Raw genomic sequence first — 11,422 nt, forward strand, 5'->3', positions numbered from 1 at the left:
CTAACTGACCTAAGACAGGGAATTATTACTAGGATTAAATGTCAGGAATTGTGAAAAACTGAGTTTAAATGTATTTGGCTAAGGTGTATGTAAACTTCCAACTTCAACTGTATATCTTTCAACTATGCTGTGATGTTTAACATACAATTTCAATCTATCTCATCAAATCCACAGATTGCGAGTTAAAGATAAATACTTTTACTAAGAGTATTAGTATATTAGTAATTAATTAACAAGGTCTCTCCAGATCTCACAACAGTACTTTTTCTAGGGTCAATTTTAGATCAATGTTATGCATTTTCAGCCATTGCTGAACCTGAGACCAGAAACAGGCTACCTGAGGCCAATACCAAAATAAATGGTCTATTGATTCTGTATCATCACAACCAAATCTGCAGAGCTTCGATGATTTTATGCCCCAAATATTCAACATTTTGTTGGTGGCAAGAAATCTATATAATAATTTTAGCTGAAAAGCACAAAGTCTTGAATCTTGCATCGTTTTATATATCAAGTCACACCCTGTACCATGGAATCGGTACATCAAAAATCTCTTCACAACTATTTTGCAATCTGTGTGGCACAGTTGTCAGCATCCTGGTCCTCAAATGAAACTGGTATACTTTCCTATTCATGCTATTTTTATCCTTTATATTTGGCAGACAGACCAGTTCCCTACCTCCTCCCACTGCCACCTGCCTCCTCCATTTTTGGGGTAATGTTGTAATCAGTTGGTTGTATTCTTGAATTGAGCAGACCTTCCTGTACAATTCTGATAACTCCATGAAAGACATAACTCTACCATTCCAGTTTCCAGTAACGTTTAAGAACAAAATACCCTTTTCAAACATCTTTCCCATAAATACATGTATTTTATCAAACAGCACATTTGAGTTCAGCCATAATATTTGTTCTATCTTTTTAGGGGGATGAAATGGAAATTGTAGACAGCTCTGCAATGTTTGTTTGAAAAAGAGAGATACTTTGAAAATGAGACATGGCAATCTGCGCAAAGGCAAAAAGGCAATTTTTAAACAATGGATGAGCTTTTCTTAATAATCTACTTGAGAATCATTTAGGGTTCAAGTAAACCTTTTTAATAAGTGAAGCTTTTAGGGAGAGATTTAGTGCTTTTATATTTAATCATCTCAAACCAATTGCGAAAGACTTGGCAATTATTTTTACATAATGTCCTGAATATAAAGTGTTATGTTTGGGGCAAATCCAACACAACACATCACTGAGTACCACTCTTCATATTTTAAAGCATGGTGGTGGCCTCATCATGTTATGGGTATGCTTGTCATCGACAAGGACTAGGGAGTTTATGATCAGAAGAAATGGAATAAAGCTAAGCACAGGCAGAATCCTAGAGGAAAACCTAGTTCAGTCTGCTTTCCAACAGACAATAGGAGACAAATTCACCTTTCAGCAGGACAATAACCTAAAACACAAGGCCAAATATACACTGGAGTTGCTTACCAAAACGACAATGAATGTTCCTGAGTGTTCCTCACTTAAATCGGCTTGAAAATCTATGGAAAGACTTGAAAATGGCTTTCTAGCAATGATCAACAACCAAGTTGACAGCGCTTGAAGGATTTTAAATAGAAAAATGTGCAAATACTGTGCAATCCATCTGTGCAGAGCTCTTAGAGACATAGGCAGAAAGACTCACAGCTATAATCGCTGCCAAGGGGATTCGAACATGGGGGTTGAATACTTATCCAATCAAGATGTGATTTTTTTCGTAATTTATTTACTAATGTTAGAATTTTCTTCCACTTTGACAGAGTATTTTGTGTAGATCGTGGAAAAAAAAAACAAAGAAATGTGGAAAAAGTAAAGGGGTGTGAATACTTTTTGAAAGCACTGTAAGCTTGTATTCACAGTGAAGCACACAGAAAACGTTTCAAACTCTTCAGGTAAGGATTGATCATGGCTACCAAGGGAGTAGAGCTCTAGAGCATGCTTGAAATCTAGAGCTACAGCTTCAATAGCTTTGTCTTCATAGCCATTTCACCTTTTTAAATAAAAAGTGGGGGTAGAATTTACAAATAAAGGGTGAAGGGAATGTTTTCTGCTTCAGAAGAGATGAAATGGCTGCAATTACCCTGTCTCTTCCCAAAATGTCATCCTATTCCCTTTATAGTACACTACTTTTGAGTGTCAGATTCCACCAGTGAACTGTCTAGTCAACCAAGTAACTAACCATCTTGAATCATGAGGTTACCCCCAAAAAATGTTTTTAAAATAATGAGTGGTTTGGAAGGAATCAGTGGTTAACTACAAGCATTGCAAATCTTTTTTTTTGGGGGGGGGGGGGGGGGGTTCCTGTTTTGCATGTTATTTTGGCATTAATATGCGTCACAGTTTGCCAACAATGTAAAAAATGTATATATAATTGAGTTAATAAAGCTGCATACAAACATGGTCTCTTTTTTGTTTCCAGGAGTAAGGCAGCTCCAAAATGCAGGCGTTTCAGCCTAGCTCAGTGCTTTCTGTGGTGGTGGGCCAGCAGAAAATACGGAGCATTGTGTTCTGTCACTCATGGGGACACTACTTCACAGCCAAGTCTAAGGGTAGAGCTAGAAAATTCAAGCCCCTTGGGTGCTGCCATAGAGTTATGTTAGAATTGCCCATCCAAGAAGGCTCAAGGTCATTGGCCACAGATAAGATGACGTCAAATCACATTATATCTACAGTAGCTTTGAATGGACTGATCAAGTCGACAATCTACTGGCAAATACTTTTTAATCCTTGTCATTTGAAGAGAAATAATGAAGAGAAATTATAGATAAAACGTATCGGTGCTCATCAACCATTCGACATAAACATTACACAACAAGATGTAAATCGCAAATTCAACAATGAGTGGTTTGGAAGGAATCAGTGGCTAACTGCAAGCATTGCAAAGCAATCATTAGCCTGCTATTCAGTGGAGTGCCTGTGTGGTCCCAAGTCTAAGATTAAGGGTTTCTTTTCCTAGGTTAAAATGATAAACATTCAACATTGGCCATGCTGTCCATGAAGCATGATTTGTGCCGCGCTCAAAACAACTTGACTTGGAAATGCAAAATCTGACTTTAGTGAGTTCAAGACAACTGGGAATTCATGAAAAACAAGCTCTGAATTGTACATTCGGAACACGGCCTCTTTCTAGAGCTACGACCTGAAGATCACTGACATCATCATGATTCAAACTTTTTTGTTGTTGTTCCAAGTTGTCTTGAAAAGCACCGTAATTCCAGAGAATGTCAGACTTTGATGACGAAGTTCGATGACAAATTTGCTCACAAGGACCGCCACACCACCTTCCTGTTCAAGTGAGCACAGCACAACAAGGTGAGTCCAAAAATGTATTGTATGCTGCTGCATAAATGATGGAATATGCCAGGGAGATATGTATACTGTAGCTAAGAGAGTAATACTAAGTGTGTTGTGTAGTAAGCTGTTAGTAGCCCATGTGCTTCACCCTAGTAATTTGGTCTATTTTGACCTCTTCATTTCACCTACTGTTCTGACTTAGTGGTGCACATGTAGCCTATAACGTGTTTTTGAGAAATGTAATCATAGAATATTGTAAGAGCTTTCATTGTCTGCTTATATGCCCCCTTTATATATCCTACGGTTCTGACTTGGTGTACAGGGAGAACACTGTAAGAGCGGCCCATCATCTGAATTATGTTGCTGTACATTTCAAAAGTGCTGAACAAATAGTTCTATTGACTACGTCCGTCCTAGCTCGCTCATTAATGTCTTAATCAAAATTTACCGATTGCCTCTTATCCTCTTGTCGTCCCCTTATGCCATAGTTTGTACATCTCAATTGTCAGTAGAAACCACATTTGTTTAAGCAAGTCAGCCATATCAGCTATGTTTTTTTAAAGGCAGTAAATGAGGCTGAATGAACTGTTTTGCTGCCGGACAAGGCTCCGCTGAGAGCCAGGTGTAGCAGGGGTAAGGTGTTGGGACTGCTGTTGGAACTCTGCTGATGGTACAGCTTTATATAGGCCCTTTTTGTGCACCTTTTGTCACCATTATAGAGACTCTGTTGCGCCCTCTTGACAAGAGTGGTGGTGGTGTTGGTCCATGACAAGTCCTCGGTGATGTGGACGCAGAGGAACTTAAAACTTGTGATGCTCTCTACTATGGTCCCATTGATGTGGATCGGGGCATGTTCCCTCCTCTGCTTCCTGAAGTCAACAATCAACTCCTTTGTTTTGCTGAGGTTGAGGGTAGAGGTTGTTGTCACGGCACCACAATGCCAGTTCACTTACCTCCTACCTACAGGCTGACTCGTGATTGTTGGTTATCAGGCCTACAACCAAGTTGTCATCAGCAAACTGGATGATGGAGCTGGTGTCGTGCAAAGCCACACAGTCGTGTGTGAACAGCGAGTACAGCAGAGGACTGGGGACACCCCCTGGGTGGCCCCGGTGTTAAAACTTCTTCAAGATTGGTGGGTCCCCTGCGGGACGGTTGAGCTAACGTAGGCTAATGCGATTAGCATGAGGTTGTAAGTAAACATGAACATTTCCCAAGACATTGAAATATCTGATATTGGCAGAAAGCTTAAATTCTTGTTAATCTAACTGCACTGTCCAATCTACAGTAACCATTACAATGAAAGAATACCATGCTATTGTTTGAGGAGAGTGCACAGTTTTGAACATGAAAAGTTAGGCACATTTGGGCAGTCTTGATACAAAATATTTAACAGAAATTCAATGGATCATCAGTTTGAAACTTTGCACATACGCCAAAATGTCATGCCTATGTTTGCTAATCTTGCCAATTACTGGGTTTTGATGAATGAGCCATCTGATTCAATGAAGGAGCTGAGTTCACCTTTTGCCCTAAATTTAATGTAAGGTGCACCAAAGTGTAATACCATCCTTTATCTTTGTTTCATAGTACAATTTCTTCTTCTTTTTGTTAAGTTTAGCCACATGATTTCTCAATTTACAGTACATTTGCCAATCAGCTGTGCAGCCAGACATACTGTATTTGTCATTCCTTTTGCCCTTGTCACTCTCAACCATACAATTTTTCAATTACTCATCCATCCATGGGGATTTAACCGTTTTTAGTAATTTTATTCAAGGGGCTCATGCTTATTAGTAATTAAAATAAGCAATTGCATGAATGATTCAAGTGCAGCGTCTGGTTGCTCCTCGTTACACACCACAGACCAGCAAATATTCTTTACATCATCAACATAGGGATCACTACAAAACCTCTAGTATGACCTCAGGTACACTATTTTTGGCCAGGCTTTTGAAACGTTGGTTTTCTTAGATATGGTGAAGCTCCCTTCAGTAACCACGAGCACAACCGTTCCTGGATTTTAACTGGCGGCTTTATTCTGTAGTTTTAGTCAGAATTATCACCTTCCGTGAGAACTATAAAGTAAATGAAAAATACAGTTAAGCACACTCTTACAACCTTATCTTACAAGTGACTTATTAGCTTGGTATAACTCCGAAGTGCTTACATACATAACAGTTTAACCAGTGTTATAACAATATCAGATTAAACACATGAATAAAGGAAAAATACCTCATTGGCTGCTTATTACAGAAGGGAGGAAATCAAACTTCACAATTATTATTCCTGGCATGAATTCACACTTCATCCTAACATACACGCTTCAACCTTTACGAACTACACCCGATGACATGAAAATTTAGCTAACACAGCGCTGGATTGCCTTCCCTCCAAAAGTGTGTTGCTACAATAAGGATCCCCGTTACAACAGTATTAGCTACGTAGTTCCGCTTGGCTTAGCATTTCCCCAGCACAGCGGACACGTAAAACAATTCAAACAAAAGACAACGACATAACCTGTAAGTCTAACTGTCAGTTACATATGGCTACTATGTACATGTATCTTATGATCACTACATCCAATGGATGTGGATACTGCTTTAGAGCAACATTTCTGCAGCATTAGTAAAAATGTGATCCATACATGTGAGTGATTTTGTATGTACCCTGGTAGGTTGACTGTTAACTTCCACCAGGTTGCAGGCACTAGTTGCAGTTTGAAGCTTTTTCTTGAGTGTGACAGCTTGATGAAAGCCAATCAATTTTTTTGGTCACACAGAAAATATACCTCTCTGTTGTATCACATACATTATCAAGCGTTTCACACATATTATCCAGATACTGACTGTTAGCACTTGGTGGTCTATAGCAACTTCCCACAATAATAGGCTTTGGGTGAGATACATTGTACAGTTGAATGCATTCACCAGAAATGTGTCTTCCACACTTAACCCCTCTGAATCAGAGAGGTGCGGAGGGATGCCTTGATCGACATCCACGGCGCCGGGGGAACAGCAGTTTAACTGCCTTGCTCAGCGGGCAGAACGACAGATTTTTACCTTGTCAGCTCAGGGTTTGGATCCAGCAACGATCGATCCAGCAACCAACATTCATATACTGGCTATCTGTTACTAGCAAGTTATCGATTTCATGAACCTTATTTCTTGGGCTACATAGGTTAATGTGGGCTATTTTTTGCACTTTTCTGGGATGCTTGATTGTTTTTATTGCTTCACCGGGAGGCTTTTCAGAGGTAGACATGACAGTGATATTTATATTTGATCGTGCTGAGAATGCAGGGTAAACTGCCCACAGTGGCGGAATAAAGAGTGGCATTTTGGAAGCAGTGCAGTGCTTATTCTTACGGCAGCCCCTGCTGCTATTGTTGTCCAGTGTGTACACACAGAGAGACAGACACATGGATGGTTTTCTCCCTAAAAATTCTTTGGATTTTTTACTGCGCACAACGGTAGAGAGAAGACCTGTTAGCAGAGCCCCTTTCTCAACATATGGCAAACATACACTCAGTAACAGTCATGGGTTTTGAGGCATTTTATACTAGAGGCATGAGCCGAAAAACAGACACTGAAGGGAAACACCAGTCCAGACTCCAAGAACAAATGATGCCTTGTTGCCCGTGGCGTGCACCGGCGCACACACACACAGGCAGATGTAATAAGCATAAAATACACCCTATATACTGATGTCATCCAGTTCTTTAACAACAAAGTAAGTGTAGCAGGAAAAAGGGAGGCGAGCTGTAATGGGGAACCATAGCTCCTATGGCCTGTACCACATGAAGCCTGGGGCTCTGTGTATGGCTTTCCTGCTCCCTCTATGGAACCCCCCTGAAAGCACAGTGTTATTACAGTACACAATGATCGTGTTGCTGGATGAGGTTTAGAGCCAAGGGGAAGGGGTAGGTAGCAAATTGGGACTGGCCCATCTTGTTCCTAGATTAACTGCGCGTCCCTATCCTGGGGTGTGGAGGAGGACCTCCCTAAAACCACCCTGCATGGGTAGGGAGGGAGCGGAGTGCCCTAACCTGAGTCACGGTTTCCACCTCAGTGGTGCTGGGTGCAATAGACCACTAAAGAAAACAGCTTTTCCCACACTGGGATATGTTCCTTTCTGGGCTGCGTTTCAGAATTCAACACATGAACTTAATAAACCATTTCATTGTTTATTTCAGCAACTGTGTTTTTTCCTGTGAATCTGATTCTGTACTACCCAACAAGCATGGGATAACTCTGGGAGTTCATTTGAATTGCTTTACATCCATACAGCACAGCACACATCTATTTAAAGCCCCAGTGCAGTCAAAATGTGATTTCCCTGTATTTATATGTATTATATGTATTTCCACACTAGTGAGGTTGGAATACTGTGAAATTGTGCAAATTGCGATAATGTGCTTTAAGTATAAGAACTGTTTGAAAAGACTGCTTGACATTTCAGCCTGTTTTGATGGGATGGAGTTTTGGTAAATAGACAATAGACAAATAAGAAAGAGAGTTCCAGAACCTCTCTGCCAATAACAGCTAGTTTTCAGTTTTCCTCCTCCCAACTCAGACCACTCCCAGACAGTCCTAGCAGAATTAATGCTTGAGAAATTGCTCTTGCCAAGAAACTATTTTAGTTTCTTTTTTGACCATTTTAATTGAAAACAATCACAGAAAGGTACTTAACTGTTACCCAGAAATAATTTGATATTGGCTTATTGTGCCTTTCAGTAATTAGTGGGAAAGAGGGGTATTTTTGTGTTGAGGCCTGCCTGTTTGACTTGAAGCCCCTGGTCCAGAGACCAGAAGGGGTTTGCTGCCTCAAACCACAAACATCCAGCTGAAAAACAACCATATGACAAGCATTTCACTACACCCGCAATCAATTCTGCTAAATATGTGACCAATAAAATTTGACTTGAAGCTATATGATCCTGCCTCTCTCACTGGTTGACTGAACCATAGAGAGATGCAAAGATAGATGTTTATGTGTGTGTATGTGTGTGTGTGTGTGTGTGTGTGTGTGTTTGCCCTTCTTCTGCCTGCTGTGTGATTAATACGGAGAGTGAGTGTAGTGCTGTGTGATTAAGGAGTGACCCAACACCACACTGCAACTCAGCACTACACATCTACTGTGACATGACAGCACTAAACTCACTCACTCTCTTTACAGCCAATAAGCGGGATGGACAGAGACACTTGTGTATACAATATATATATACAGTGCGTGTGATACAGCGCGTGTATCACGATGGAATCCTCCAGAGCGCATACCAGGAATCCTCCAGAGCAGAGCATACTCCTCAGTCATTGTCTTTTTCTCATTTGTGCAAAAGTCCATCCTCCTTCCTCTCTACTCCATGACCGGGAAATCGATAAGTGGTAGAGTGGACGAGGAGCGTGTCAATGCATTAGTAGGCAAATAGAAGGTCCACCCCTCCTCAATAGCCTCCTTTTGGCAAGGAAGCACAAGTGTATCCTACCGTGGAAGAGATTTGATATATGCCACCCCCAGCTGTTGTATTGTAGGAGGTAAAAAGCATGCACATATTTAAAATTGATACGCTACTTATCATTTTATCTACACTAAACAAAAATAACTTCAACATGTAAAGTGTTGGTCCCAAGTTTCATGAACAGACATTTTCCATCTGTACAAAAAGCTGATTTCTCTCAAATGTTGTGCACAAATTTGTTTATATCCCTGTTTGTGAGCATTTCTCCTTTGCCAAAATAATCCATCCACCTGACAGGCGTGGCATATCAAGAAGCTGATTAAACAGCATGATCATTACACAGGTGCACCTTGTGTTGGGGACAATAAAAGGCCACTTTCAAATGTGCAGTTTTGTGACACAACACAACGCCACAGATGTCTCAAGTTTTGAGGGAGGCTCACCCATGGCTGCACCACTGCCCAGTCATGTGAAATCCATAGGTTAGGGCCTAATGATTTATTTCAATTGACTGATTTCCATATATGAACTGCAACTCAGTAAAATCTTTGAAATTGTTGCATGTTGCATTTATATCTAAGTTCAGTATATAAAACATCTTGCACAACGAACTTAATTTTTTTTTTTTTATCACTTTTCACATTTATTTCTGGATACATCCAGTAAACGTAACTTGCCTGATGATAAGTAAGTGGAGAAGGAGCTTCTCATTGCATACAAGCGCATTTTCGTCCAGGTTCACTCTCCTCGATTACCTTTGACCTTTTTCCAAAGGAGGCGAGAGAAGATGGAGGAGAGAGAAAAATAAAATTGCTCCCATGATAGCACATTTGAAAATGTTGATTTTCTGCTGTGGAAAATAAGTGAAAGACTGCCACCCACTGGACAATATTGGTTTTACAAGCTCAAATCCTGTCACAAAAAAAAATGTATGTACTAAAAGCTTGGGCTGAAAACGAGAGTAAATGCTAAAAATGAAACTTCTAGACATCATTGTAAGACTTCACAGTATTTTACCGATTGTGAGTAAGCTAATAAATGTAGATTTCCGTCAAGGTACTGGAGTGACAAGAAAAGTTGGATTCAAACATCAGTTGATTCTTTATTTATAGAAAACAGTAAAAAAGCACATGGAATCAGATATTTCAAGCCACATTTCAAGGCACCCTCATAGTTGGTTTGAAGTCAGATACAAATCTGATTCCTGGCCATGTCGCTTAGCTAGTGTCTGAATGGTAAAATCTTATTTATTTGCCCTCAATAGTTTTTTGGTATATTTGTTATACACTATATATACAAAAGTATGTGGATACCCCTTCAAATGAGTGGATTCGGCAATTTCAGCCACACCCGTTGCTGACAGGTGTATAAACTTGAGCACACAGCCATGCAATCTCCATAGTATTAACTTACTGAAGAGCTTAGTGACTTTCAACATGGCACTGTCATAGGATGCCACCTTTCCAACAAGTCAGTTCATCACATTTCTGCCCTGCTAAAGCTGCTCCGGTCAACTGTAAGTGCTGTGATTGTGAAGTGGAAACGTCTAGGAGCAACAACGGCTCAGCCATGAAGTGTTAGGCCACACAAGCTCACAGAACGGGACCGCTGAGTGCTGAAGCGCGTAAAAAACGTATGTCCTCGGTTGTAATACTCACCACCGAGTTCCAAACAGTCTCTGGAAGCAACTTTAGCACAAGAACTGTTCCTCGGGAGCTTCATGAAATTGGTTTCCATGGCCGAGCAGCAGCACACAAGCCTTAAATCACCATGCGCAATGCCAAGCAACAGCCTGAATGGTGTAAAGCTCACCGCCATGAGGAGCAGTGGAAACGGGTTCTCTGGATAGATGAATCATGCTTCAGCATCTGGCAGTCCGACGGACAAATCTGGGTTTGGCGGATGCCAGGCGAACACCTATCCGAATGCATAGCGCCAACTGTAGAGTTTGGTGGAGGAGTACTAATGGTCTGGTGCCGTTTTCATGGTTCGGGCAAGGCCCCTTAGTTCCAGTGAAGGGAAATCTCAACGCTAGAGCATACAATGACATTCTAGAGACGATTCTGTGCTTCCAACTTTGTGGCAACAGTTTGGGGAAGGCCTTTTCCTGTTTCAGCATGACAATGCCCCCGTGCACAAAGTGAGGTACAAACAGAAATTATTTATCAAGATCAGTGTGGAAGGCCTTCACAGAGCCCTGACCTCAACCCCATCGAACACCTTTGGGATGAATTCGAACACCGACTGCGAGCTAGGCGTAATCACCCAACATCAGTGCCCGACCTCACCAATGCTCTTGTGGCTGAATGTAAGCAAGTCCCCTCAGCAATGTCCCAACATCTAGCGGAAAGCATTCCCAGAAGAATGGAGACTGTTATAGCAGCAAAGGGGGGACCAATTCCATATTAATGCCCATGATTTTGGAATGAGATGTTCAATGAGCAGGTGTTCACATACTTTGATGGTGTATCTGTGATCAACAGAACCGAATTGGATCTGTATTCCCAGTCATTTGAAAACCCATAGATTAGGGCCTAATTAATTTATTTCAATTGGCTCACTTCCTTAATGAACTGTAACTCTGTAAAATCTTTGAATTGTTGCATTTATATTTTTGATCAGTGTATAATTTAG

General features: G+C 40.8%; 1 long non-coding RNA gene across 1 annotated transcript; it reads right to left on the reverse strand.

Moving 5' to 3' along the window:
* Positions 1 to 5,344: 5,344 nt before the first annotated feature.
* Positions 5,345 to 5,717, reverse strand: LOC135561559 (uncharacterized). The gene is made up of 2 exons (XR_010459558.1): positions 5,563 to 5,717; positions 5,345 to 5,405 (listed from the first exon to the last, which is right to left on the reverse strand). It is a non-coding gene; the product is annotated as an uncharacterized LOC135561559 (long non-coding RNA).
* Positions 5,718 to 11,422: the final 5,705 nt, after the last annotated feature.

This window comes from Oncorhynchus nerka, linkage group LG18 (genome assembly GCF_034236695.1).
Source record: "Oncorhynchus nerka isolate Pitt River linkage group LG18, Oner_Uvic_2.0, whole genome shotgun sequence".
In the NCBI taxonomy this organism is placed as follows: Eukaryota; Metazoa; Chordata; class Actinopteri; order Salmoniformes; family Salmonidae; genus Oncorhynchus; species Oncorhynchus nerka.